A 26,805-nucleotide genomic window follows, 5' to 3' on the forward strand; every position below is an offset into this window, starting at 1 on the left:
TTTGAGATTTCCTCATTCTTGCATATGTATGAATCTAGTGCCAGTCAAATCTCCAACAATACCCGACACAAAACATTTCAGATACACTGACATGAATCATTAACATGTTTAGTAATTTCAAAAAGGTCTTTTGAGCATCTTAATCCAGCTGCATCATCGATTGCTACTAGCTCCACCTAGTATATATTTGCATGAAGCTCCTTTTATGAAAAAATTCAAAAATAATTTGCAATTTTAGATGACCTAAAGGTAGGGTTTTCGTAATTTGAATTTTCTAAATAGAGATAATTCTGTTGCTTTCCAAGATGGAATTCCTTGCTCTTGGATGCCAAAATTGGAGGCACCTGATTACTATCAGACTGTAGAAGTTAATGAATAACAAGTTTTATCACCTGTTGAAAATAAACAGATTTTAAAAGTTTTCTTTATTGCTACCTGAATGGAAACTCTGGAATCAGAATAGAAAAGGAATTAAACCAGAAATTACAGTGTTGAATTAGGCTGGTCCTTTGATTTGTTTCATTCCTGGCTCTGTTAGTAGGAAAAGGACTTTTCCTCTTGGTGTGGGTGATGCCCACTGCCAATTTCCACAGTGTAATTCCTTCCTTGCAGCATATCTGGGAGTCCACTGCTTCTGCTGTGTGGCTGATGAGGCCAGTGCTCCAGGAGGGGACACTCATGCACAGTGCTCACTGGAAGAGCTGCCTTTTGGGAGGGGCACTGTTGCAGGCTCCTCCTCAGAGCTGCCTTTGGGAGGGAAAGCTGGAGTACAGAGAAGCTTAAGGACAGCAGAGTGAAGAGAAGTCAATGTTCTGTCAATTGACTTAATAAAAATGACATTAAATATTACCAGAGGAGAAAGTGAAAAAGTGTCATGTAGTTTAGTGGGAATAAGCATTTACTCTGTGCAATCATTACTTAATTAACAGATCTAGGAAAATGCCCATTTTGTGTATGCAACTGTAGTTTCACTCACAGTGTGAAGTGAAGGAACTGCAGGCTTTGAAATGTCAATTAAAGTTTTCAATTAGTGTGCCTAGATGGGAAATGGGTGTTTATTAGTCATAAAATAACACATTAATGATTCTCTGGTGATACTGAGAAATCTCTTTGTTTCAGAGAGTGTAATATTCCAGTCAGTAATTCCACCTTCATAGAGCTCAGAAATACAGTGTGTCTTTCTGGAGGCTCCTGTCCCTGTCCATTGACAATTTAGGAAGTTGAAGTATGTGACTCAGTCTTACTGGTTCATTTTGGGATGGTGAAACTTAGGGACCTTAGGGAGGTAAGTCCTCTGCTCTCCATGATACAGATCCTTAGATACTGTTAAGCTACCAAATAGATTTTAAAGTGAAGATTGAGGCCAAACTTCTTGTTAAGGTGTCTACCATGACAAACCTGAATCTCCTGTTTAGCAGCCTGCTCCCTGCTTGGGTATGGGTATGGAGTTAAGCAGCCCCTACACTTTAGAATCCTTTGCACTATTTCTGGGCCCAGTTTAAAGCTTTTCTTTTTGCTTTCTCTTTGTTTTTATCTTTGGTTTCAATTTCTGTTTCCCTCATTTCTTGATGATGGAGTTGTGCCACATCATTAACTGTGAGAAGCATGTCTGCAAATGTTCAAAGAATGATGCATTTTATTATGCTGTCACCCCAGCCATGTTGAGGAGGCCATCTTTAATATATTATTGATGCTCTAAACCATTATTTTTAATAGAATTGTGCACTAGGAGAATGCTGCCAGTGGAATGGAAGCACAGATGAAGAACAGTTCTGGAGCAATAATCCAGGAGGAAGTCAGACTCAGGAGCATCTCTGGTTGAACATGTGCACTCTTTTACTTAGAGCCATTAACTGTGGAGGAAGGATTTACTGCTGGAAATGTAGGATAATTTGACAACTTGTAATTAATTTTTATATTGGTAAATATCACATGGATAGAACTTGACATGGTAAATGTTTGCTCTTTGTCAGACTTGGCTAAATGAATTCCCTGTGGTAGTCTGGCATCAGACATTGTAGGCACATGGCTTTGTAAGTGGCTCATGCATTATTTCCTCCTTTGCCAGAATTTTTGGTTTGGATTTTAGTTTGTTTTTCTTTTTCCTCACCCATAAGTCTGAAAAGTTAATGTGTTTTCTAACTTACAGTTTCTATAGGTAATTTCAAAACTAGAGGTACATTATGCCACAAATAACAAAGCTTTATCTCCTAGGAATGAACCAATTTTTAGTACTTGAAAGCATAAATTTCCAAACATCTTCCTTGGCAGCATAAGGTTGGAGTGGGTCTCTGCCCTGGGGAGGGATTTATGATGTGCTGCTTCCACACTGACATCTCAAAACCTGCCAGAGGCCCAAAAGGGAGGCAGATAATCCCCTGAGATAGTGAAAATATCATAAGAGATGTGCTGAAATTTGCATTTTAGTGCCCAAATTAAGGCTTCAGTGGTCTTACTGAGTTCACTTTTTGCAAAGTGAAAACAGTGTTGAACGTGGTTATTTACATTCATGTGTTGTAAATACAGTCAAAGAAGTTCTGCAGCCTGACATTACCTAGAAGAAATGAATCTGTTTCTCTCTTGTTTTGTGTTTTTAAGGAGAAATTCAGTGCTCTGCCTGGAGCTTTTCCTGTCAGAGGAGATCTCTCCCAAAGGGCCCCCAGCTGTCTGGGGCTCTGTGTCTGCACATGAAAGGCAAAGTAAATGGGATATGACAGACTGATGCTTGAGCTAAAAAAAAACCCAAAACCACAGCCAATTCCAGCAGTAAGAAAGGGTGCCAGAGGACAATTTTAGGCCAGGCTGGAGAATTTTGCACGTCACGGACTCTAATAGCTCCTAAAAATAGAGCAAGAGGGACTTCCTGAAAGAACATGATAAAATAAGCAGGTGAATGTCAATGTTGATGTTGCTTTTCTGTCAAATTGGCAGGGCAGAAGGCAGGTGTTAGCACAGGGCTGGCTTATTCAGCTGAGGCTCAGGATGTGTTTTCTTCATGAAATTTCTTCTTTCTTCTTCTATGCCTTTGTTTCTTGGGCTGCCTTGTGATTACACCTGACCCTTTCCAAAGCCTCAGCACAAACCAGTGCCTCCCTCGGAGCTCCCTTCTGTGCCAGCTCCTCCTCCAGCCAGGGAGGAGCCAGCTCTGCCCCCTGGTTCCAGCCCACCTTTCTCCACATTGGGTTAATGGCTTGGTCAAGGCTGGGGATTTTTCATCCTGTGGGACAGATCAAGGACTTAGTACAGAAATCACTCAATTTCCTGAATAAAAAGATAGGGTTTTTTTTCTGCTGCTTGCTGCAGGTGAAGGGTTAATTTTACCTCTGAAAGTCTTACCATTCACCTCTAAATCTGCTGTGGTCCCCCGGGCTCTGTTCAGTTGTTTATAGTATTTATATTATATATTATATCATATATTTCAAATTTATATTATATATTATACCATCTATTATACCATACTTTTCCTTGTCCTGCAGTTTTAAAAAAATAGCAAGAAAATATTTCATAGATATTTTATATATAAAATATAGAGTTCTAAATCATGCTGCTACTTTTCTTTTTTCATGCTTGTCAATAAGCATGATGTTTTTAACTTATTTCCTTTTATTTCTCATCCTGAAACTCAGTCCCAGCAGCTTTGTTGTAGATGAGAAGTGAAATTTGAGCAAAGTTCTTGGTGGCTGAAAAGGAACAAAAATTCCTGTAAATAATAGCTCCTTATTGACTGAAGTCAAGAGGCAATTTCAGGAAGTCTCTGATGTTCCAAATTAGCTGTGTCCTTTACAAACCTGCCCCAGGAAGCTAAAGGCAAACCATGTAAAAGGAAAACAGCTGAAAATCCTTGTGAGTCTCCAGTTCTCACAAAGAAAGCAGCCTTCACTCCCTCAACACTGCACACCCTGACCCACTGCTCTCATTTTCTTTGGGCTTCTATATAAAATTATGAAATAATAATTATAACTCTTATCCCATGAGAGAGTGACTTGTTCCCAGAGTAGTGAATGACTTTTTTTTTTTTGTTTTAGGATAATCACTTTCACTGAAAGTATCAGCCAAGTTGTAGGGGTTTGAATGGGTGACAACAGTTATACAACTTCTCCTTTACATGTCTTTAATTCTGAAATGTTTATTTTTTTCACAGTTACTCTGTGGTTTTTTTCCCATTGTTTTCTGTTTTTATCCATGGCATGAAGTGTTACTGGTTACCTTTTCATTTGCAAGCTCTGCTAGTACAGAGCTATACATTGAAATTGGTACTGTAGCTGCAAGACTGTGCTGGATTTTTATCTGTCATCTTGCCTGAGCTGTCTGGGTCAGGAATAAACAGCTTGAGAGGTGTAGATAAAGTTTACTTTTCCTTTCCTTCAGGGCAGTGTCATTCCAGGGACTTCTCTGGACCTTACTGACAGATGATTTGCCTGAGAGGTGGTGTGGTCTTGAAACAGGATTCTTGATTCATACCTGCAGCTAGCAATACATAAAATCAGGTTTTTTTTTTTTTTTCTTAGAAAGGGCATTAATTTTGGAAAAGTACTGTTAGCAGTTGGGCAAAACTGCTTCTCCTTCCACTAGTCCTTTGACGTGTGTAAGACAGCAAATGGACAGAATGTAGCCTAGGAAGAAGCTGCTCCTGTCACTCCTTGTCTATCACAGCTTTTGCCTCTTTTCCTTGTATTTTGTTTTTTGTCATTTCCTATGAAAATTGGCTTAGTATAGCCTATACAGCCCTCCCTCAGATTCATAACACTAAAGAATTGTGTGAAAGCATACTGAATGCCACCTTTGTGTGATTGCATTAAAGAGCTGCTTTAAAGGCAATAGTCTTTTGATAGTAAGAGAGCAAAGTAAAGCACGTCTGCTTTGGGGAAAACACCATTTTTATGTAACTCTCATTAATCATGCAGGAAATAATGGGCTGTGAGGAACTAATGAAAAGTGTTTTGGAAATGCTTTGTATACAAATGAAAAGGTTTGCATGATAACACAAAGATAAAGCTAATTTCATAAAACATCTCACAGTCTGAATAAATAGTCATGAATCAGCTGCAGTGCTGAGCAAAGGCAATAACTACTCTAACCCTTCTCATCAGATACTGAGAACTGATTTCTTTATTTGACTTTTAGAATCTTTAACATCTGTAATCATTTTGTGGACTCATAGAAAAATATGTATGGAAAGGATTACCAGGTGTCTAGTCAATGAATTTGGTGCTTGTGGCCAAATAATTGAATGTTGTTTAAAAAGTAGTAACAAAACTAAACCTAAGGAGAACAGGGAAAATGTTGGGACACTGTGTCTGAGGTGACCTTTTAAATCAAGGGAAGAGAGGAGGAAAAGCTACCATCTAGCAAACTACAAACAGCCAACAACCTGCTGTTCTGCCAATAGACAGGGGTGATTTAGAGAACACAGACACCAATGGAAAGAATTATCTTATTTTGCTATGAATATAAAGGCAACTCAAAACTAAAATGATACATTGAATAAAACCATGTGCTTGGCTTTAGCAACAAGCAAAAGCAAACAAGGTAATGCCCCTAATCATTGCTATATGAGAGAAAGGAAAGAATAGGGTGTAAGAAAGATACATCACCAATTGTCCAAACACTCCATCGTGATCCAGAGTCCATGTTCTCTGGGGAGCCCCATTTTGCAGCGAGGACCTGAGAACCCTTCCCAGCAATTGGGAAAATCTTGCACAGTGTGTCCACCCATAGGTGAGGTCTCCTAATTCACCCTGAAAGTGGGTCCAGCTTTTATAGGCCAAAATTAGGAAGTTGAAGTGACCTGATTATATTTTTAGCACAGAAACTTGTGGATCTGATGGCACACTTCCCAACCAGCCAGGGCCCAGGCCTCAGCTGGGAGGGTTTTCCCCTAAAATACCCTACAAACAAGCCTCTATTCATGTCAGTTGGGAAAGTTTCTTAAAATGATACATTTCTTGTAGATAACTACACAAGGTTGTACAGAGCTAGCAAAAGCATCTTTGGCATCTCATTTTGGCTAATTAATACTGATAGTGTTAATTACACAGTGCCCAGGATTCATGGGCACTCTGGCTGGGGCTTGCTGCTTAGGCTTCAGCACATCACTGCACAGTGTGGTGGTCACAAAAAGGAGATAAAATCAGTGATCAAAACAGTTATTCCTTCCCACCCACTGCCTCTGGGCAAAGGGAATTCTTCTGCTGTCCTTAATGTTAGAAATTTTGTAGGTGTTTTATTCCTTTTGCCTTGCATCTGTCTATTCTTGTGCAGCTGTACCCGTGGCCCTTCCCTGCTCATGTCCCATCCATCCTGGGCATGGAGAGCTGCTCATTCCTGAAGCCTGTCACCTCACAGAGCTGGGGAAGTGTCCTCTCCTCCTGCTGCTCCTCAGGCTCAGCAGGCCCAGCTCTGCCATCTCTCTGACCTCCCCACCCTTCTGTGCATGCCCTGCACAGGGACATTTCCTTCCCACCAGGAGCAGTCCAGGAGCTGTGTGTGGTTATGGCACATGCATGGGCTATAGAGTTATATCCAGTGCTTTGTAGCAAGCAATCAGAGAGATTTCTGCCTTCAGCATTTGTTTATGACACAGATCTAAGGGACAATTTGCCATTGCAGTGTTTCCCCAAACACAAACATTTCCTTCTCCTTCCAGCCCATGCACACAGCCCTGGGCATGGTGCTGAATGTACCTGCAGCAGGAAAAGCCATTCCTTGCCACTGGAGCCAGGGCAGTGTCCCTGCAGTGCTGGCATGGCATTCCAGAAGCTCCATTTGACATCACCTCTGTGATGTGCAGGACCATGACTCTGAAATACAATGATATTTTATAACTATAAAGTCACCTTTCCTCCTGGTCACTGACGTTCTTCTGTGGAGAGGAGTGTCTGAAGGAAAAAGGGATTTTTCAGACGTACCTGTATGAGTTCTGGTTTCACTTGAGCAGTGCAGTGGTACCTTTTGCAATTTTAATTTCTGTTCTGAGGATGTTAATTGCACCGGGAGCTGCATCCAACACGGAGTTGTTACGTGCTCATAAATATTCTGGAACTGCCAATGTTGCTGAGATGTTGCTGGAACCTGCTCAAGAATACCCATCTAATAACAGTTTCCTTGGATGGAAGTACTTTCAGAAGCCTGCCAGAGTCTGTTTAATGGGAAAGATTTAATAACATGGAGCAATTGGTGAGGCAGAGAAATTAACAATGTGCATTAATTTCTATTTGCATGCCAAGTATGTGCCAACATTAAAATCCCTTAACAAAAGCTTGTTTTTCCACCTCCATAAAGCCAATTATTACCCACATTATGTTGCACTGAACTCTCAGTTCCCAGACAACTTTACACTTGCTGAATGCTTCTGTTACTTAAAGATCTGAAAATTTCTGATAATTTGTGCTGGGGGAAAAAAAAAGGGAAATATCTGATCACATACAAAACTTTTTAGCTTATGGTGCAGTAACATTGTGTAATACATGAAAATAGTGTCTCACAACTCTAAAGAAAATAGTGTTGCTGTGATCTTAACCAGGAGAAAAATTTTATCAGAGCAACAAATTTTCCTAAGAAGAAATGAAGCAAGTTCATCATTGTAAATTCAATCGTTTAAACTTGTTTGGCTGCTAAAATTTTTGGATTAGGAATTAAGAGAGAACAAGTAGAGCATTAGGAAAGTAAACTCCTTTGAGCTGTTTGCCATGAGATTAGAAGAAAGGTCATGGAACAGGGAAAGGTAAGCATACAGAGTAGTGCTGTGCTACCTTATAAAACTGATGTTTTCAAAACCTGGTAAATCCAGAAATCGCTTCCATCTACATGCGTATGATATTTTAGTTTAGACAACAAATTTGCTTGTAGCTTCTAAGGGTCCTTTACAGAAGTTTATGTCACTAAGAATGCTCTTGATTGTCAGGGTTTTCTTCCTGTTGTTTCTACAAGAGTAAATTATTTAGCAGCTTATCTTCTGGATAGCTGAAAGGGCAGAGAGGTAAGTTCATCCATCAGGCACAGTGATGCTTTGCAGATGTATGTAAAGAACCTTTATGGCATTTCCATGGCTCAGGGTTTCCTGGCCCAGCTGTACTGTAGCAGGAGTGGTGCTCTGCTGGCCAGGAGCAGTCTGGGGCATTGACCCACCTCTCATTCCCAAGCAGCCCTGAAGCTTTTCTGGGTGCCCTGGAGCACAGCACTCCCTGTAGTGCCAGATTTTAGGGAAGTTTTTACCTGTCCTTTGTCATGGCTGCTGTTGACAGAGCACCTTGAATCACCTTTGTGTCTGCCTTGTGCCTGGGGCTGTGGCTGCTGAGGTCTTTGGGGATTCTCCTGCCATGGACAGGCAGAGTTCAGACACTTCCCTGGAGGCCTGACTCTGCCCCTTTCATGATGTACTGAGAATCAAGTCCTGCTTTTTGCTTTTGAATATCACAAGAAATGCTGGGCCTTGTGGTGTCCGTGGCCCATCAGTCTCCTTCCTCCCATGCAGGGCTGCTCTGGGTGTCTGAGCAGCTCTGCCTGTGTGCAGTGGGGCCAGACTGGCCCCCAAGCAAGCCTCAGGGCAGAGCTTGTGCTTCACCTTTTCAGGCGTACCCCTTGGCTTGGCAGAGAGCTTGTTTGTGTGCTGAGCACAGCCAAGCTGTGGTGGGGCACCCTCAGAACCCAGTCCCTTCTGCCAGACCTTTTGTTTGAATGTTTGACTCCAGACACTTCAGCAGCTGATATATTTTCAAACTAAAACTGGCAAATGGCATCCAGCTCCTCATTTCTGTCATTTTCAGCAGCTCACTACCTGTTACAGCTACAAGTTTGACATTGTATTTATTGTGTTTCCTCATTTGATTGCTTCTAGGAGGAAGCAATCCCTGAAGCCCACTTTCCCTCTCTGTGCTGTAACTGGATTACAAACAGGTAAAGCATCCTCCCTCAGCCTTTTGCCCCAGTGGAAGCAAAGCTCAAACCCTAGATCATCCTTGCTGATGATTCTACAGCTTAGAGCAGTGGTTTTTCATATTTCTCTGCAGTTTTCTCCAGAATACTAACTTAATTTGTTTGCCTTCTGCAGGCACTTCTGGTTATGCATTTGATCTCCACAGGTCTTTTAACATTCACCATATGGAAATAGTTCAGCCCTACAGTTAAGAATTATTTCTGCTTGAAATTTTGTTTGCAAGGTTATTTCACTTTTTTGGACATTGTTTCTTGTTTCAGAGGTGTCAGTGATATATCTTCTATATTTCCTTTTACAAAAAAAAAATCTTTAAAAAAAGATTTGCTGGCCTATTTTTTGGAAGAAGTTTGTATGTGTTCAGCCATCTTATTCAATGCACTTTATCAACTGAGATAAGGAGGTTTTTGCTGTGGCACATCCTAACTGGATGGGAACTTCTGTGTTCAGAATCAGTATGTTCAGTGGTTAAGTAACTGTAGGAAATCCTAAAGGATGTTATGGATTTTGTGGTACTGAATGTGTAGCCAGAATCAACTCTGGTCTTCTAAAGGTGCCATCAGTAGATAAGGGCAAAGTGGAAAAATACTAAGTTGATGAATCTTATTTGAAATTGAAATAAAGCTGAAACATCAGCTTTATACACAACCCCCCACTTTCCCACTTACAAAAATGCTTTTTACTCAGAAGAACATCCAGGTCTTTGCTCCTATAGCCAGAGAAAAGTAGTTTGGGACTGATCTGTGCCAGGTAAAACCCCTGAGCCAAAAAAGGTCCTTGAGATCTTTCACACTTGAGCATTTCTATTGCTCCTACAATTCTCAATATACATTTATTCCTTTATCTTTCTACAATATTAATAATGATATTACATCTCCTATTATACCCTAAGAACAAAAATTATCCTTCTCTGGCTTACTTGGGAAGCTTATTTTCTCTCCAAGGGTTCTTGAAACTCAAAGCCAGAGGTTTGCTCTCCAGCAGTTTTGATGAGGAATCGTGGATAGCAACTCATTTTCAGGTTTTGCAGCCACATTTAATCCTTAGTTTACTCCTCTCCCGAAGTTTTAGATACATTGGAAAGTTATCTTTAGCATTTGTTTAAATAAATGGGCAGATGTTCAGCTGCAGTGAATTGGCACAGTTTTGTTTCAATGGGTGCATTTACCCTGTGTGAATGTTGAGCTCCAGTAATTAGCTTAAACCATGTTTAACTCTTAGGGTAACCTTGGATTTAGATTCCTTGCAGAAAATTGAATTTCTCTTAGGTGAAATACTAGTGGCAAAAGTGCTCCAAAGAGTATAAATATGAATTTGAGTCTGCTTATATAGAGCTGACATAAATTCCTTATGTAAATTACATCTATCTGCTAAGGGAGGGGATGAAGTGCTGTGTGACCCTGAAGACAGTGCAGATGGCATGTTACAGATAACAGCTATTTGAAATATCAGTTCTGGTCAAAAACATTGCAGGCAGAACATATGCTGAGCTGTATTCCAGTAAAATTCTGGGTAACGGGCCTAGTGAGAAAGTTTGCAAGGAGCCAGGAGCCATAGCATTTCTCCAGGATGGTGAGATCATTCATTAATCTGACTTGGGAATGTACCTGGGAACATTTCCTCAGGGGATTGTGCAAACAGAGGTTCTGCCCATGAGCAATGCTTCACACCCTGCCAACACTGGAACAGACTGGGAGAAGGAAGGAGCAGTCTTTGGGGCCTGGGGTCAGTGTGCTGGACTGGGACAGGCTGTTGGAAATACAGGACTCCCCTGAACACAGGAGTACATGTAGTTTAGCAGACTAGATATAATATCCTCTTTATTGTCTGAAGAATTAATAGTCTGCAGCATGTCACAGCATTTCCTCAACTTGGGAAAGTTTGCCCAGAGAAATTGCTGACGTTCTCTCATCCCCTTACAGCAACAAGATGAAAATCAAACCATTTGCTTAAACTGCAGCCATTAAAACTTACAATCCAAAGTGATACAGGTTAATGGGCAGTAGAAAGACATTGAGAATACCAAGAATTTCAAACCAGCTTATAGAAAGCACAAGAAAATGTGGTCCAGGATAGGGAAGGATGAATGGATGTGCTTGCAGTCCACAAAGACAGCTGCATCCTGGGCTGATCCCACATTGTAGACACCAGGTTGGGAGGGCATTCTGCCCCTCTATCCACTCAGGTGAGATCCCATCTGCTCTTGGCCCCCAGCCCAGGAGGATCTGGAGCTGTTGGCGTGAGTCCAGAGGAGGTCATGGAGTTGCACCAAAGGCTGGAGCCCCTCTGCTCTGGAGCCAGGCTGGGAGAGCTGGGTGGGTTCACCTGGAGCAGAGAAGGCTCCAGGGAGAGCTCAGAGCCCCTTCCAGGACCTAAAGGGGCTCCAGGAGAGCTGGAAACGGACTGGGGACAAGGGATGGAGGGACAGGACACAGGGAATGGCTTCCCACTGCCAGAGGGCAGGGATGGATGGGATATTGGGGAGGAATTGTTCCCTAGCAGGGTGGGCAGGCCCTGGCACAGGGTGCCCAGAGCAGCTGGGGCTGCCCCTGGATCCCTGGCAGTGCCCAAGGCCAGGTTGGACTTTGGGGCTTGGAGCAGCCTGGAATGGTGGATGGTGTCCCTGCTCATGGCAGGGCAGAGGAACTGGATGGCTTTAAGATCCCTTCCAATCCAAACTCTCTATGATCCTGTGATATTGTCAGCCTCATTTGTATTTGCCTGCCCCCCCAGGAAATCTGTCAGAACTAAGCACCTGTCTGAGGGGAGCTCCTAACAGGGCTCTCTTTGGCACCTTTAGCCCAGACTAAGTTTGGGAATGCAGCCCAGGCATCAGGAGCCTGTGGACAAAAAGGAACAGCTGGGTGGCAAATCCATACCTGAACATCTGTGCATTTCTGCCTGGCTGTAAAGCTGAGGTTTGTGTGCTACTGCTGCCCTGCCCCCAGGTCAGCTAAAGACGGGTCCTCTCTGTAATGATTTTAAGTAGGGCAGGTATTTTCATGTGGCTGCTACATTAAAACTCTGTCTCATTGTATGGACATTGAATCCTGTCTTGAATCCTCTAAAAATCAAAGAATCAAACCACTTACTTACATAAGGTGGTTTTTCTAGTGTTTATTTTTAATCCTCATTAAGAAAATTTCCTCCTGATTGCAGGTAGTTTCAGCCTCCCACAGTTTCAACTTTTCCTGCTATTTTTGACTGGAAAGGTACCTAATCTGAAGTTATTTTCCCATGGAATCTGTCATAATGTGTTTCAAACCTGTTGTAAATCATAATCAAGTAATCTCTGACTGTTCTTGAATAAGTCAAACAGCTTGAGCTTCTCAGAAGTTTCAGTGTGATGATTTCCAATGTTTTCCATGTTTCACACACTTTTAAAAATTATTAGTATTTTTTTTTTCTAAAGCACACACCAGAAAAGGGGCACAGGACTTCATAATATCTTTTGCAGAAGTAATACACTTATTTTACCAATCTGCTGTTGCTCTGGTTATATTTTAAATAAAATCAGTTTGAGTGTTGTTCTGCAAGGTAATTACTGATTCTCATCTGGCAAGGCTGCTAAGGAGTCCTCGGGGTATGGATTCTGTTTTATGGGGTGCAGGATCTTTCTTTTATTAGCATGCAATGAAGTTAATCACTTCCTAATACTCATTTAAGCGTTGACATTTGTCCTCTCACTTCTCCTCATGGCTGATTTCTGCTTTGTAAAACTTCCTTTTTTGAGGGTTATGGTCCATATTAATGACAACCCCAAAATTAGGAAGGAGAATCTTTGGAGCTCTAGGTTGTAGGGTGCAGGAGATCAATGGGATGTGTTGTTGCTGGGTCAGAAGGAGCTGGGTGTCTAAGAGACACAGTTAGGAAATACAGGCAAGAAGGGATCATGCACAGAGTAAGTACCAAAAAAGAAAGAAGAGAAGAACAGCTGCCTCTACAGACCTTTCTAGAGAGGACACTGCTGGCATTTCTGCAAAAGGAGGTGCAGGAGATGAATTACAACAAGTATGAGATGGGCAGGAGGAAGAGGCTTAGGTAGGAAGAAAAGGCAACTGCTTGGGTTTTGGGGAGTTCTTTTTGCTGTAGGCCAGGGAGCTGAGTACCACAGGGTTTCTGAGAGGCAGGGAAAGGATGCTGGGGGCTGTGCATCAACAATCAAGGCTGGAAAAAATTAACAAGTTTATGGCAGTACAGGTTCTTCTCAAATTGTTTGAATAAGTTCATGCTTGCTCTGGAGAAGTTCATATGCAGGTCTTTTCTAGGAGAAAAGGACCCATTTACTCATAGATTACAGAAGAACACAACTGCAAACATGTCTCTTTTTTTTGTTAAAATATTCAAAATGTTTAATATTTCATAAGGATTTTATTTTTTTAGGGAGGGCATTTAGTATTTGGAGGAAATTAGTATTTGAAAGTAAAGGCAAGTTCAGAAGTTTTAGCTAAAAATTCGTTTTGACAGATGTTTTAGGAATACTAAATAATTCCTTCATATCATCATTGCTTCTCAGCACAAAGATTAAGTAATAGAAAAGGCTTGCAGAAGCATAAATTTTTTTCTCCTTTGTGGGGGCAGATTTTTTGCTAGCAAGAGTCGCAGGAATCATCAGCTTCTCTGCCCTGAGGTGAATTCTTACACAAAGAAGTCAGCAGGATTGGGTAGACTCAGTGGTCCAGAAAAGCTATTAGCCAGAGAAGATAGCTTGATTATATTTTTCAGCTTCAATACACTTCTGAAAAGTGTTGGAAATGGAAGAAAATGGGATGTTTAGATTCTTTGCATACAAGGATGCCAGGAGCTGTTACTGGGTGTTATCTACAGAGATGATTGGGAGAGAATGTCTGAAAAAAGAAAGCTTTGGGGCTCCCTGGAGCATCGTTTGCTGACTGAAAAGTGTTGTCATGTTGTGTGTCCCATGTGAAATAACTCTCCAGAGGGTATTAACTGGAAATCATGTTAGCAATCACAGGCAGGGCGAGCTGGGTGTGTCCCAGTGCCCCAGGCCAAGACATGGAGAGCTCAGCCTTTAAACAGAAAACAGGAGCCACCTTCCCTGGTGTGCTGGCACCTGCATATTCCAGTGGTATCTGTGATGGTAACACACAGTGTCCAGGTGTTGTGGAAGTCATTTAATCACAGAGGGAGGGTTTCTGTATTCATAAACAGGAAAAGCAGGAAAGCAGTAGGCTGGGGGAAGAAGTGACCTTGTGTATCAGTCTCTAAAGCAGAGCCAGCAGCCTGTGCAGGTCACCTCAGCCCAGAGCTCAGGTAACTTTGTGCTGCCCCAAACTGCCTGCACAGTCCTTGAGCAAGTCTTCATCATTTCCCCTAAACCAAATTTTTCTTCTTTGATCTCCTTCAGCTCTTGGCACCTGGCCATTGGTGTGCAGTTCTCCTGGGTCCCCTGTATTATCATGCATCACAGGTTTAGGGCCACATTTATCATCTTGTTCCTTTATGTCTGCTCTGCATCCTTGCCCTGGTTTTCCTGGTCTCAGCACTATTCCTGCTCCTGTTTCTCTGTGCCACATCGTTAGGCTGGCACTGTTAATGCTCCTTCTGCACAGCATAACTGCTCACTAGCACTGCCCATTTCAAAGTTATGGTTGCACCACATGATTATACAATGCAAGCAAAGCATAAAAAGCTACTTAGTCATTAAAAAATTGCTGTTACAGCTAAAGGAACTGAAATAATGCTCCAGGCAGGCCTGGAAAAACCTGGAGAAAGCAAGTTTCTGTCATCAGGCTTTGCAGTGACCCTGTGGCTGGGGATTGCTGATGGTATTACTGTATGTGGGGTAAGAGACTCCCTTCCCTCTGGGCATCTCCATCAGGAGCCATTCCCATGGCGTTGGTGTTTAAAAAAGAGAAGCTCTTTCTCCTTTGGAAAGTCCCTTCCCTCTGAGTGCTGGGGTATCTTGCATCTCTCAAGGTTTTCAACAAGAGATCTTCCCAGTTTTTGTGCATCATATAAAGCAGGGACTCTTAGACTGTTTTTGGTAAAGAAAGATCAGCCTTTTGCCCCTGATCTTTAATATATTCAAAATGGGGAGCATCACCACATTAAACCTTACAAAACAGGAGCAGCATAAGCTGCCTGCTATGTACTCAGTGAATTGGACAACAAAATATTTCTTCCTTCAGCTCTTTCTTCCTATGTTCCCACATCCATCACTGATACACTTTTCCCTGGTCCTGGGACCATGATGGACACTTCCCTAGTTGCAGAGGAGTTTTACAGATGCTAGGGCAGTGCTGAGGTTTGTTGTAGCATTACCTCTGTATGGGCTTACAGTGCACACCCACTAAACCAATAATTTGCTGTCACTGTTTCTTTTAGAGGAAAGTGCTTGTAAATCCCACAGGCCTGTGAGATCACCTGAGACAGAGGTGTCTACAGACCCCAGGGTGAGTGAGAAGTTTCCTTGTGTGGAAGTTCAATGTCCTGCACAGAATAAGGAGTTTTGGGTTCCAAACTTGGCCAGTCTTTCAAGAGCTCCATGAGTAAATCTAGATAAATATATATATATTACATCCTGCCAGCCTGAATGAGATCAGAAATGAGCTCAACAAGATGCACAGCTACAGAAACCAGCAACCACCTGTAAACATTTTTGTTAGTCCAGAAAGAGTCCAAATTTACTTGCAGATTCTTGTTTTGGGAAATGCATTTGTCCTCAGCAGGAAAGAATATCTTAAATCAATGTGATGCTTTAATTCTACTGTGAGTCTAACTGAAGATTTGATTTCAAAATCTCCCTTACAATGCAAGCTGGTTGGAGACAGCTTTAATTACCAATAGCTAGCAGGTAGGAAATTACGAACTTGGATGCCATTAAAATGATGTGGACAAAAGTCAGGTTATTTTTTTCAAAATGAAAGGCAATGTTATGGCATCAGCTGGCTCTTCATGGGGAGAAAAAAAATTAAGACCTTTGTCTTTATATGAGCCATAAAGTCACTGAAAGATAAGTCATGAAAGAAGGGAGTTTTACTGCTTGGGTTTTTTCCCCAGATTTGTGTTTTTTAAAGTTCTGCTATTGTTAAGCTGGCTTTTATTGCTCATGGGATTGCCCTCAAAACATTGATTTCATCCAGGACTGATTTTACATCTGTCCATCTGTGTGATTTCTTTAAGTCATGAGCCAAATTGAGGCCAGCACATGTATCATAAACAGCAATGCTTTTAATTCTGGTCTTTATTTGCCTTCAGTTTCATGTGCTCCTAGCCCTCTATAAGCACTCTGCTATCTGTATATTTCAGAGAAAATAGTATAAATCTGTGATGGGTGATTTGTGGAAAACAAATCTTTGTAAACTAATGGCTCAACAGAAGATACATCTCAAAGAGGCAATAGTGCAGCCCTAGTTAATGGCCAGAGCCTGGGAACAGTCAGGAAGAATATTGCTCCATTTCAGCAATGGATGAGAGGATCATCAAGTAAATCAGATCTCAATAAACAAGAAGCTGCTTAAAAGCCTCATAAACAATGCATGAATGAGAAGAAGATTGCTGTGGAGCAAACAATTAACCAGAGACAGAGCTGAAAAGTAGTTAATGACATGGGCATAATAATCACAACTTCTAATGACAACAAAATGGGGAAGACAATACTGTCTTCCCATGGAGCAAGGCATTCTGGCAAGGAAATGTTTAAAATTCATGTTGTATCATTTTAATACACACTTTTTAGAATGGAGTCTAGTTGTGCAAGGATCTTTCTCTGCTGTTATGATAGCAAAAAGATACCCCAAAAACAAACCAAACCAAAATTCAAATTTCAAGAGCTGCAAACCCCCCTCATTCATTTACCAGAACTGTGGAAAGGTAAATCCCCAGTGACTGGCTTTCTCATGACCTCTTTTCTATCCAATATACTGTTTTTTTTACATGTTCTGTTAGTTTTATTTTATAAACTTAAACAGAAAGAAAAATACATGTGCTTGTTTGAAATCTAGCTAAGAAGGGTTTCATGAGGCAGGAATATCAATAACAGCTTTAAATGCTGATGGCTTGGAATGCTGTATGGAAATTCATGCATATCCTTCAAAGGAAATGGTATGTGACTCAACAATAATAATAATAACAACAGTAATAATAACAATAATAACTACAATAAACCAAATAATAATATAACTTTTGTTGTAGTTATTATTATTTCATATAGTGTTCTGTCAGGGAGAAACAGCTTTTCTGGCTTCTAGAGGTGTACTGCTGGTGCAGGTGTGTACAGTGATTGGATCCAAAAAGGATGTGCTAAAAAACCAGTTGGCTTTCAAAAAGTAAATCACAGAGAAATTGGAAATACCGGTAGATTCCCATAGAGAGGAAAATGGAATTTTAAAATCTCAATTGGCTGAAGCAGAAAAATGTCTTCAAGAAAAATTAGATCTTTTTGTAAGCCAGTCACCCTCTCTGGGAATGGCCAGCCAAATTCACAAATCAACCCATTATGAGGATTCTGAGACTTGGGCTGAGGATATCTGGGATTATAGTGGCGAGAATTTTATTGCCAGCTCTGACATTTTCCCTGACTCTTTCCCTTTTTGGCTATTAATTAAGACTGAAGTTACTAATGAGGGTGAGAATGGCAGTGCATACAACTCCTTGGTGTCCTGCAGAACTGGCTGAACTGCAGGATTATTCCAAGCATTTGGAAGAATCCAAGACTTTCTGTTTAGAGCAATAGAAGCAATAGGGCTAGATCTCCTAATGAGAAAGGCTTGCTTGCTTATTTAAACCAATTCTGAGGCTTTTCAAATGTAAGTTTCTCTGAAAAAAAACCATTTTTGGTGCCTGCCTATCTATTATTAAAAGGTCCTGGCTGTGTCCTGTGTTTCCCTGTTGATTGCTGGGATGGCACAGCATGTCCTGCTCACAGGAGGTGGCAATGCCATGCAATGCCACACACATGAGGCTTTTCACCCTCTTTCCAACTGGGTGCTAGGGACTGGGGTTTGCATTTCATATCCCAGTGGAGATTTTGGTCTCTGTTAATCAAAGGCAAGATGTTCAAACATCTGTCCCTTTTAAAAGAAAGTTTAGATTGTTTTTTCCCTAGAAGGATGACTAAAGGTCACTGAATTTATACTAAGTTTCTGAGATGCCAGCAAACTATTCTATTAAAAAAAAAAACAACCCAAAACAACAAAACAACTCCACTGCTGTTATTTCAGCCTCACATGGAAGGGTTGCCATGTTCTTCCATCAGCAGTTTCTGCTAAAATAGAGAGTCACACCTATGCAGGGCTGTGTGCAGACAGAGGAGAGGGATTGACTGAGTCTGGAAGGAACAGAGAGCAGGCTCATAGGACATGAATTTGTCAGAATTCAGTCTTGATTGGATCTGTCTTTTGATGTGAATGCTGTGTGGATTTGATCTATTTGTTGCTAGGATATATTTTTAGGGTTTTTTGTTTGTTTGGGGTTTTGGAGGATTTTTTGTGTGGAGTTTTTGGTTGGTTGGTTTGTTTTGGTTTTTTTGTTTGCCCCTCTCTCCCCCTCCCCAGGCCCCCATCCTTTTGTCTGGAAGAAGAAAAGCTGCAAGGGATTTAACACACGTTAGGGAAAGAGTTCATCAAGTCAAATACCACCAGGACCATCTCAGCCATCAGGACTGTCATTTGCTATTTTGATTCACAGTGGGTTTTGCTGTAGACAGGGGAGCAGAGGAGAGTTGAACACTGATTGCTCCTGTATCTGAGTATTTCTAGATTCTTTGACAGTGATTACCTGCCCTGTGATCACTGCAAACTCTAAAGCAGTTAATCCTTAACTCAGGCATGTTTAGATAGATAGATAAATCATATTTTCAAGAGTTTTAACCCAGTTACTAAAGTGGGTCTTGGTAAACCCAGCTATTTTCAAGTTGAGATGAGGTTTGTTGGGACTTGAAGCTGCCTGGTCTAGTGGGAGGTGTCCCTGCCTATGGCAGGGGGTTGGAGCAAGATGACCTTTAAGGTCCTTTCCAGCACAAACTAATCTTGATTACTGAAACTCAGAAACATACAGGGAAAAAAAGAGTATTTATTAAAAATATAGTATAATCTATGTGATTAAAGTACTTGCAACAGAGAAAAGGTTTAAAATGTCTGTGTGCACAGTGGCTGCTGTGCAGTGGGGGTGGGAGGGGGTCTGGGCTGAACCTGAGTATTTTGAGCTCTTTTGCAAACTGATGTACAAAGGAGAAAGCTATGCTCTGGCCTTGAGGCCATGGGGAACAGCATCAACACCACTAATGTGCTCTGTTTCAGAACAGCCAGGTCACTGTGCAGGGGGAAGCAGATTAAATAATTGAAGAGAGAATTCCAGTTAAAACAAAATAAGAGTTCTGTGACTTCTTCATGAATGTCAATAAATGCTGCAGTAGGGGAATGCTGTAAGTACACAGGTTGGGGTAATTGGGAGTGGGGCTGTGGCCCAGCCCCATCCCCAATTGGCTACACCTGTGAAAGGCAGGTGAACACTATTGAAGATAATGAGCCTTTAATGAGCCCAGGTGCACTGACCAATCACAGAGGGGAGCAGAGGGCACACAGGTGCAATGCATTAACATGAGGGTATAAAAAGTTGGACTAAAGAGCAAGAGGAGCAGTTACTTGTAGCCTTCTGAAATGGAATGTCACTCTGTGTGGGTTGAAACCTTTGTGGCTGCCTCAACTGTGACAGAATGCTACAGAGGTACTGTTTCAGTTCTCTTGAGAAGTTTTTCTGTATCTTGGTTCATGCAGAAGGAGAAATGCCAAAAAAGTAATTTCCCTATTATGCTTAGTGAAGAAAAACATGTCAGTGAGAGTGTCTGATAACTGAGTCATGGGGGAACAGCACTGGAAGGTGCTCTGGCACATCCAGGGATAGCTTTCAGTTCAGCCATTCCAATATTTAGCAGGTCAGTTGAAGGGTCTTGTTCCCTTTATTTTGAGCTGCCTACACGATTTTGGGGATTGTCGGAAATAATAGAAATCTTTGCCTTTGATGTATTCTGTGATAGCTCTGCAGAAGAGCTGTTCTGGCTTGTCCTGACAGTTAAAACTTGTTTTCTGTGAGGAAAATACTGTGTTGAAGTTAATCTACTCCCTCAGAAGTCATAGTGTCCTGTCTGGTGTGGCATTCGCATTCTCTGAACAGAGAGAGACAAAATTGTCTCTCTCAGGTTTTTTCCTGGAGAAGCACAGTGGGGAAACAATTTTTATCTCTCCTGCTGCTCCTGGTGTTTTGCACATGTGGAATGTGTTGGGAAGGTTGTTCACCTGAAGGGATTTGGTAATTGGATTCTGGTGGAGATATGCTAATGAACATAAACAATCAGGTCCAAGCTGTGTGGCCTGTTGGTCTGCAGACAGTCACAAGTTGTTCAGTTAGTAGTAGGTATGTTATAGTATAGTATCTCTCTTTAATATAGTTGTAATGTAATGTAGTGTAGTTTTAATATAGCAGGTGTTCAGCATTCTGAAGCCTTGGAGTCAGATGTCAATCATTCCCTGCATCAGGGGCACCCTGTTTTCACTATAGTCTGGTTTGCTCACAGCTCCAGCCTTCTCCTGGCCAGGGAATCTCTGGCTGCCAAGCAGCTACTTTAGCCTTCCCTGGCTAAGGAGCACTGCCAGCTTTCCCTGCCCAATACCTGGGCTGTGGCACATTCTAAAAGACCCCTTCACTCTCTCATATGCTGTAGTGGCCTGTTGCAAAAGATAAGATTCATTCCAGTTGCCTCAGCATCAACCCTGATTGAGCTCTTTTAATTCCAAAGTGGATTGTTTTAGCTAATCACTCCTTTTTATTTTTCCCATAAATGTTTCTAGTAGCTTTTGAAGCTATTTTAATTGAGTCCTTCTGAAGTTGGTTACAAACAGCTAGCAACACTGGTCAAGCCCTTTTAAATAAATGAGTTAGAAAAGCATTTACTGTGCTCCAGTGATGTTGAATTACTGTTTAAATAGAGTAAATTAGATCCAAGACTTAATCTCTCATCAGTTTCCTCCCATGTGACAGTGTCAGCTCAGGACTGCTTTAGTCATTGCAACTTCAATAACAATTGTATTTGGCAAGAAGGGCTCTATTTCATTGATAGAAGGGTTCAGAGCCTTGGGTTCCCTTTATCAGTTTGTCTATTTGCATATTAAATTGGTGCTCTTGGTAAATCTAAGCCCCAAGGAGAGGTGGTTTGGCTGCAAAATCAGCACTCCTGACAGATGAGATGGTTTGCTGTCACAATGAAATAAATGAGCCTTTAAAGAGAAGTGTGTTGAGTTTTACTTTGCTAAAGAATTAGGTGGCATAAAATAAATTATGAGGCTCATTCAGAAAGGATTTTCCATGGAGTACACTTCAGATTTCTCCCAAACTTTAAGTAGCCACTTTCCTCCTCCTAGTCACTGGCTGTATTTCTGGAGGAGAAGACAGACAAGATTGTTGTGCTTTTGGTTAAATCTTTATGGCATTGTGGCTTTGTTGAAGTGAGAGAGGTTAAGAAAGCAGGCAGGTTGTATGCTCATACTGATTTTTTTTTAGAAATGCTCTTGCCTTCCACCCATATTAGAAGTGCTGCAGCTCTGGGAAGGTCTGGAAGACACAGGAGGCAAAAAGCTATCAGATAATTCGCCCAGACACATTATTTTCTGTAAGTGTTACCAGATCTCTTCTGACATTTTGAGAGGAATTTCAGGTGATGGCCAGAAATAAACTGAGTGTTTATGTATGGGAGCAGAAATTTCTGTAAATCAAGGAGATGAGTGTCTTGGTCACCCCAAGAGAATGAGAAACCTCTAGGCAGATCCAATGACAGCTCCTTAGATCCTTTCTTCCATCATTTAATTATGAGCAACTATGTAGGAGAAAAGGAAGTACAGTAGGATGGATAGAAGCTTTATCTCTAACAACTTCTGCTGCAAAACACCCCTAAAAAACCTGTGGTGATAGAGCAAAAACCCCATTTGGATGTTTGTGACCTGCATGGGAAACAGAAGAAAGATGAAGGGTGGTACCAATGTCATGGGCAGCTGCACAGCAGGGAAAGTGTGAGGCAGATTCCTGCCTGATTCCCAGGGGCCCAGGCAATAGAGGCAAATAAAACCTGTTCAACATTTCTGCCAGTCCTTAATTCCACACCCCAGAGGGCAAATCTATTCTTGGGAGCATGGGCAAGAGAGCCTATCCAAACACCTGAGGATGTGCCTCCAGGGGGGAGACCCAGCCAGTCTCCTGGAAGGGAAATGTCCAACAGCCCAAACCAGTCATGGCAATTGAATTACCCAGCAGAGGGGATGGTAGGAAGCAGGGGCAGAGGCGGAAAGAAAATAAATGGAATGTCTCTAGCCTTTATTTGGCTAAGAACATCTTTGCTTCTAATAGGGAAATGTATTTGACTTGGATCAGAATGGTTTCCTGCTCTTCCTGCCCCTCTTCTACTCTGCTTCTTGAGCAAGTTTGTGCCAGATTTGTTACCTTTTTATGATTCCCTGGCTGCTGCTGGCTGTTATGTCAATAATGTGCTTCTGAAAAGATGCACTTCTGAAAGGAGCAGAACCCCACAGGAAGTGGGTTTGCTTGGACCAGGTAAGCTGTCACTGAAATACTGAGCAGAAGCAAGAACTGTCAGGAAGGGAAAATGTCTCTCAAGCATCAGGAAGAGGAAGTGCTTGTTTCTTTCCTTGGTTGTGTGTCCAGATTTCCTCTTTCTTCTGCTTTCTGCTCCCCTTTAGGTCTTTCTGTCTGCAGTCCATGGTGCCCAGTGTGGCACATCCCTGCCTCTGAGGGGAGAGCACAGGACCTGCTGTTGGAGTTTGTTGCCCATCACTCTGTTGTGCTTTTCCTTTGCTAAAACAGGGAGATGCTCTCTGAGAGCCCAAGCAGAGCAATCTAATACTCTGGCTATTCTATCAAGCTATAAACTGGGCCTTTTTAGGCACTAATTATTCTCTGTCAAATTGTTTGGTTTTATTTTCTCCGTTGAATGAAAACAAATGCATGGATCTCCACAAGCAATACAGTGGCACAGCAGAGACTTGTTCTGATAACAGCATCTGCCACAGCTTCCTGGGATCTTGCCAGATGGATTTTCAAAGTACTAAATAAAGTCGTGCCTCTTGGTTGTCCCACACAGGTGGGATCAGTCATTTCACTCAGAGAGGAATATTTAACTTCGGATATAACCCATATAATATGAATTTATGTAACTGAAACCAGGTGCTTGCAAAGTATCTGTGTTGGACTCAGGCTGAAGATAAAAAGAATTTAAAGTATTTTGTGACTGGAGAACTTCCCAGTCACCTAACAAACAATTTGTTCACAGAAAACCTCTCTCAAGGCAGAATTCACTTACTAATTAGTGACAGAGCTCTTGTATAATTATGTCTCTGTGGGAACGGTGTGGGTAATGAATTGATCATGTGAGACTTTTTTGCCTTGATATATCCTCTAATGGGTTTGCCCTGAAAGTTGTTGCTCTCAAGGACTGATGAAAAGCAGTACTATTAGGCACTGAAATTTATAAACCAATTTACATTGTGGAAGGAATAACGGTTTTCCATTGAGTTAATGGTTAATTATCTGAGATCTCTTGTTCATTATTTCCTGTAACTGAATTGGTTTGTCACTTCTGTTAATTAATTAGACAAAAGAAAAAGTATCATCAAGAGCTCTGTTGCTCAAATTAGTATCAGCTGTGGGTTTAGTGCATGGTTTATTGCCCCATGAGCACATGCAAGGCCAGTGTGGGCTCAGAAGCTGAGCCACTAGCAGCACTGAGGAAATTGGAAATGAGACTTTTCAGGCTTGGGCAAATCAGGAACACCTGACTGTCTCCAGCTGGAGAGATGTCCTGTTCCTTTAGCACTGTGACCTTAAATACATCAGTGCTGGGCAATGTCTTGGCAGTGACTACACTTGGCTTTAAAGGGACTTATTTTGGGCTTGGGTGCCAGTGGTGATGTGAGGGTTGCCAAGGTTACCAGGAGCCCTCAGTGATGTGCACTGACATTGACACAGGAAGGAGGAAGCAACAAACTGAGTAAAGAAAACAATTTTGGAAAATGGACTTTCAAATATATTTGGATGATGATTTTCTTACCTTTCTTCCCTGCACCTGAGAGCTCTGTAAGAGTGATTTAGGAAAGTATTTCCCCAGGACACAGTAGGCTGTGTACACCTCTTTCTCCCCACTAACCATAAAGTTAGGAGAAATCTTTTATTAAGAAAAAAACATGGTGGAGTGCAGATGAGATATTGCTCAGGTTTTTTCTAGTCTGCAGTAAGCATCTTTTTTTTAACCTTCTTTTTCTTGAGTGATAAGGATGCAGAGCACGAGACAGAGATGTGGGAACCTGTACCCACTTCCTCTCTTCACCCAACCTCAGACTGGTCTTCCTTTGCCTCCCAAACCTGTGGGAAGGAGCCCCAAGGGGCACTGGGGAAAGATGGGCTTGTCTGGGCTATAAAACTGTCTGGTAGAATTGAGTGAATTCACTATTTTCTTTTGGACAGGAGGGGGAGCTGAGCTGGTTTGGTGACTGTTTTGTACAGCTGTGATATAAAAGCTCTGGAGGGATGGCAGCCCTCCTGTGCATCAGGGAAAATAGCAATGCTGCTACTCCAGATCCCTATGGACTACCTAATTCCAGCCAATTTTATAGGACATGATGCTAAAAAAGGATGCAGACACTTGCAGGCTCTTTTTCCACAGCCTTCACTGTGTGTCTAACCCTGCTCCTGAATGCTAATGGTGAGATCTCTGTAATGTATGGAAATAGCAGGGACAGTCAGTGCCAGGCAGCATGGGAGAGTCTGCTGGCAAGGCTTATACATAAACAGTGTCCTGGGGTTTTGGGGGAGCTCTTAGAGCCTCCTGATTTTCAGCTTCATTTCCCTGCCTGTCAGTTTGTGTAATTCTTACAGTAAATAACAGAGGATTTACCACTACTTTTTTTTTTTTTTTTGTCTTTGAAAATAGGAATGTAAGGAAAAATAATAGGGTACATCCCATTTAAGTATTTGCTTTTTAATGAATGGGAGGATAAAATAGAAGCCCAGGCACTAGTCTCAGTAAATAAGTACCACTGTGCTGTGAATAGTTTTGTTGTAACCAGTCTCTGTACCCACCATTTACAGAAATGATGGGAAACAGGAAGGTTTGAAATGTTAACTAAAACATGGGAATACATAGCAGTGTTTAAGAAAGCAGATGGTAAAGCATGAAAGGAGAATCCCACTGAATCAAGCAGCTTTTCTGAATAAGTATTCTGAAAAGAATACATGGCTTCTGTATTGAGAAATTGTCTCTAGAAGCCTTGCTCCAACTTAGAATTGAGTGCATTTTAAGTCTTTGAATAAACCTCACTGCTAGGGCTCTGGATTATTCTCCTGGATACATAATATATTAGGATATTTCCCATTTAAAAAGAAGCCTCAGACTAAGCTTTTTATTGTCCTTCAAGCATTGCTACTGCTATTCATTTGGAAACCATGGTGTTAAAATCATGCTGGTGAAATAATATCCTTTTCTTTTTATTTTTTATGCTTCATATTAACTTTTCTCCTTCCTGGTCTTGGTTCCACAGCTGTTTCAGGAGGGTTTGTAGTGATTTCAGGTATGGAAAGCACCAGCCTTGTTCCTTAGCAAAGCATGTCAGACTACTGTGAGCCTGGAAGTATAAAATGCTCTTTTATCCCCCAGCAACGGGTGTCCCTTCGACTTGCTGACAAGCAGATATCCAGGTAGTTAATATCAGTAGCTGGATTTATTTGTCATGAACTTGTCCAGCTGTGCTTTTCAGCAGTTTTAGCTGTCCTGGAATCAAAACTCCTTGTTTGCTTCATTCCCAGTGGCAGATGAGAGAGAGGGAAATGTCAATAGTGGGGTCCCTCCAACTGATTATCTAACGGGAGCTGAAACTGAACTGGGGTGGGTGGCCAGGCCTTTAAATGAAGGCAGGGAGAGTCTTGCTGGTCTGGAGACACACCTGAATTGGGAATCAGGGACTGTCAATCTCTTCTCTAAACCAGGCGTGGGAATGGAGGGGGATCCACAATGAGCAGGGTAGCAAAGGTACTACAGGTACTGAACTGAGGGACAGAGTTGGCTTTTTCTTGCTAGTGCAGGCTGATGAGGTGTTCTCATTCCTGGACAATGCTGTTCACAGGCTCAGGGAGAAGGTGGCCCAGGAGGCTCTGAGACAGACAGGCAGGCTCCCTTGGTGAAGGGTTTTCACCTGCACTGCTCAGGTGCTGCCTGGTCTCTAATGCCTGCTCTTCCTGCTGCAGCAGGAGGCTGCCAGGGGGAATAGGCTTGGGGCTGGGAAGAACCATGATAAGAGCTGTACTGGGTTTGCATGGCCTGGTTTGGTGCCACAACCTACCCCTCCTAAACCCTCTGATACCCTGGCCATCCTGTAGGTGCCATGTGATGGCACTCAAGATGATCTGCTCCTTAAACTTGCCAGGTACTGAGGTCAGGCTGACTGGCCTGTAGTTTACCAGATGCTCCTTCTTGTGGATAGGTGTCACATTGGGCAGCTTCCAGACATCTGGGACATCCCCAGTGAGCCAGGGCTGTTGGTAAATGATGGAGAGAGGCTTAGGCTTCCCAAGCTCATCTGCCAGCTCCATCATCACCCTGGGGTGGATCCCATCTGGTCCCATAGATTCATGAGCATCTAAGTGACTCAGCACTAAACTCCCAGCTGCACTTTGCCCCTCTTCCTTTCCCCAGTGGCTGAGGTACTAGGAAGGTACAGCCTTCCCAAACCACCTAGCACATATTCCCCCTTGAATATGTAATTTCCCCCAAAATTCAGAAGGTCAGGCTTGTGCTGACCCATTTGTCTCTTTCAGGACCCGAACTGTCTGGGCCTGGTAACAAACCTGCTACC

General features: G+C 42.1%; 1 long non-coding RNA gene across 50 annotated transcripts in view; it reads left to right on the forward strand.

Annotated features, from left to right (window-relative positions):
* Window positions 1-26,805, forward strand: part of LOC132329728 (uncharacterized) — a 397,002-nt gene that overhangs the window by 72,097 nt on the left and 298,100 nt on the right. The window contains exon 2 of one of the 50 annotated variants that reach the window (XR_009487150.1): window positions 8,837-8,895. The exons of the other annotated variants lie outside the window; for them this stretch is intronic. This is a non-coding gene — a long non-coding RNA (uncharacterized LOC132329728). The remainder of the gene's footprint in view (window positions 1-8,836; window positions 8,896-26,805) is intronic. 50 annotated transcript variants of the gene reach the window in all.

The sequence above is a fragment of the Haemorhous mexicanus genome, chromosome 7 (genome assembly GCF_027477595.1).
Source record: "Haemorhous mexicanus isolate bHaeMex1 chromosome 7, bHaeMex1.pri, whole genome shotgun sequence".
Classification (NCBI taxonomy): domain Eukaryota; kingdom Metazoa; phylum Chordata; class Aves; order Passeriformes; family Fringillidae; genus Haemorhous; species Haemorhous mexicanus.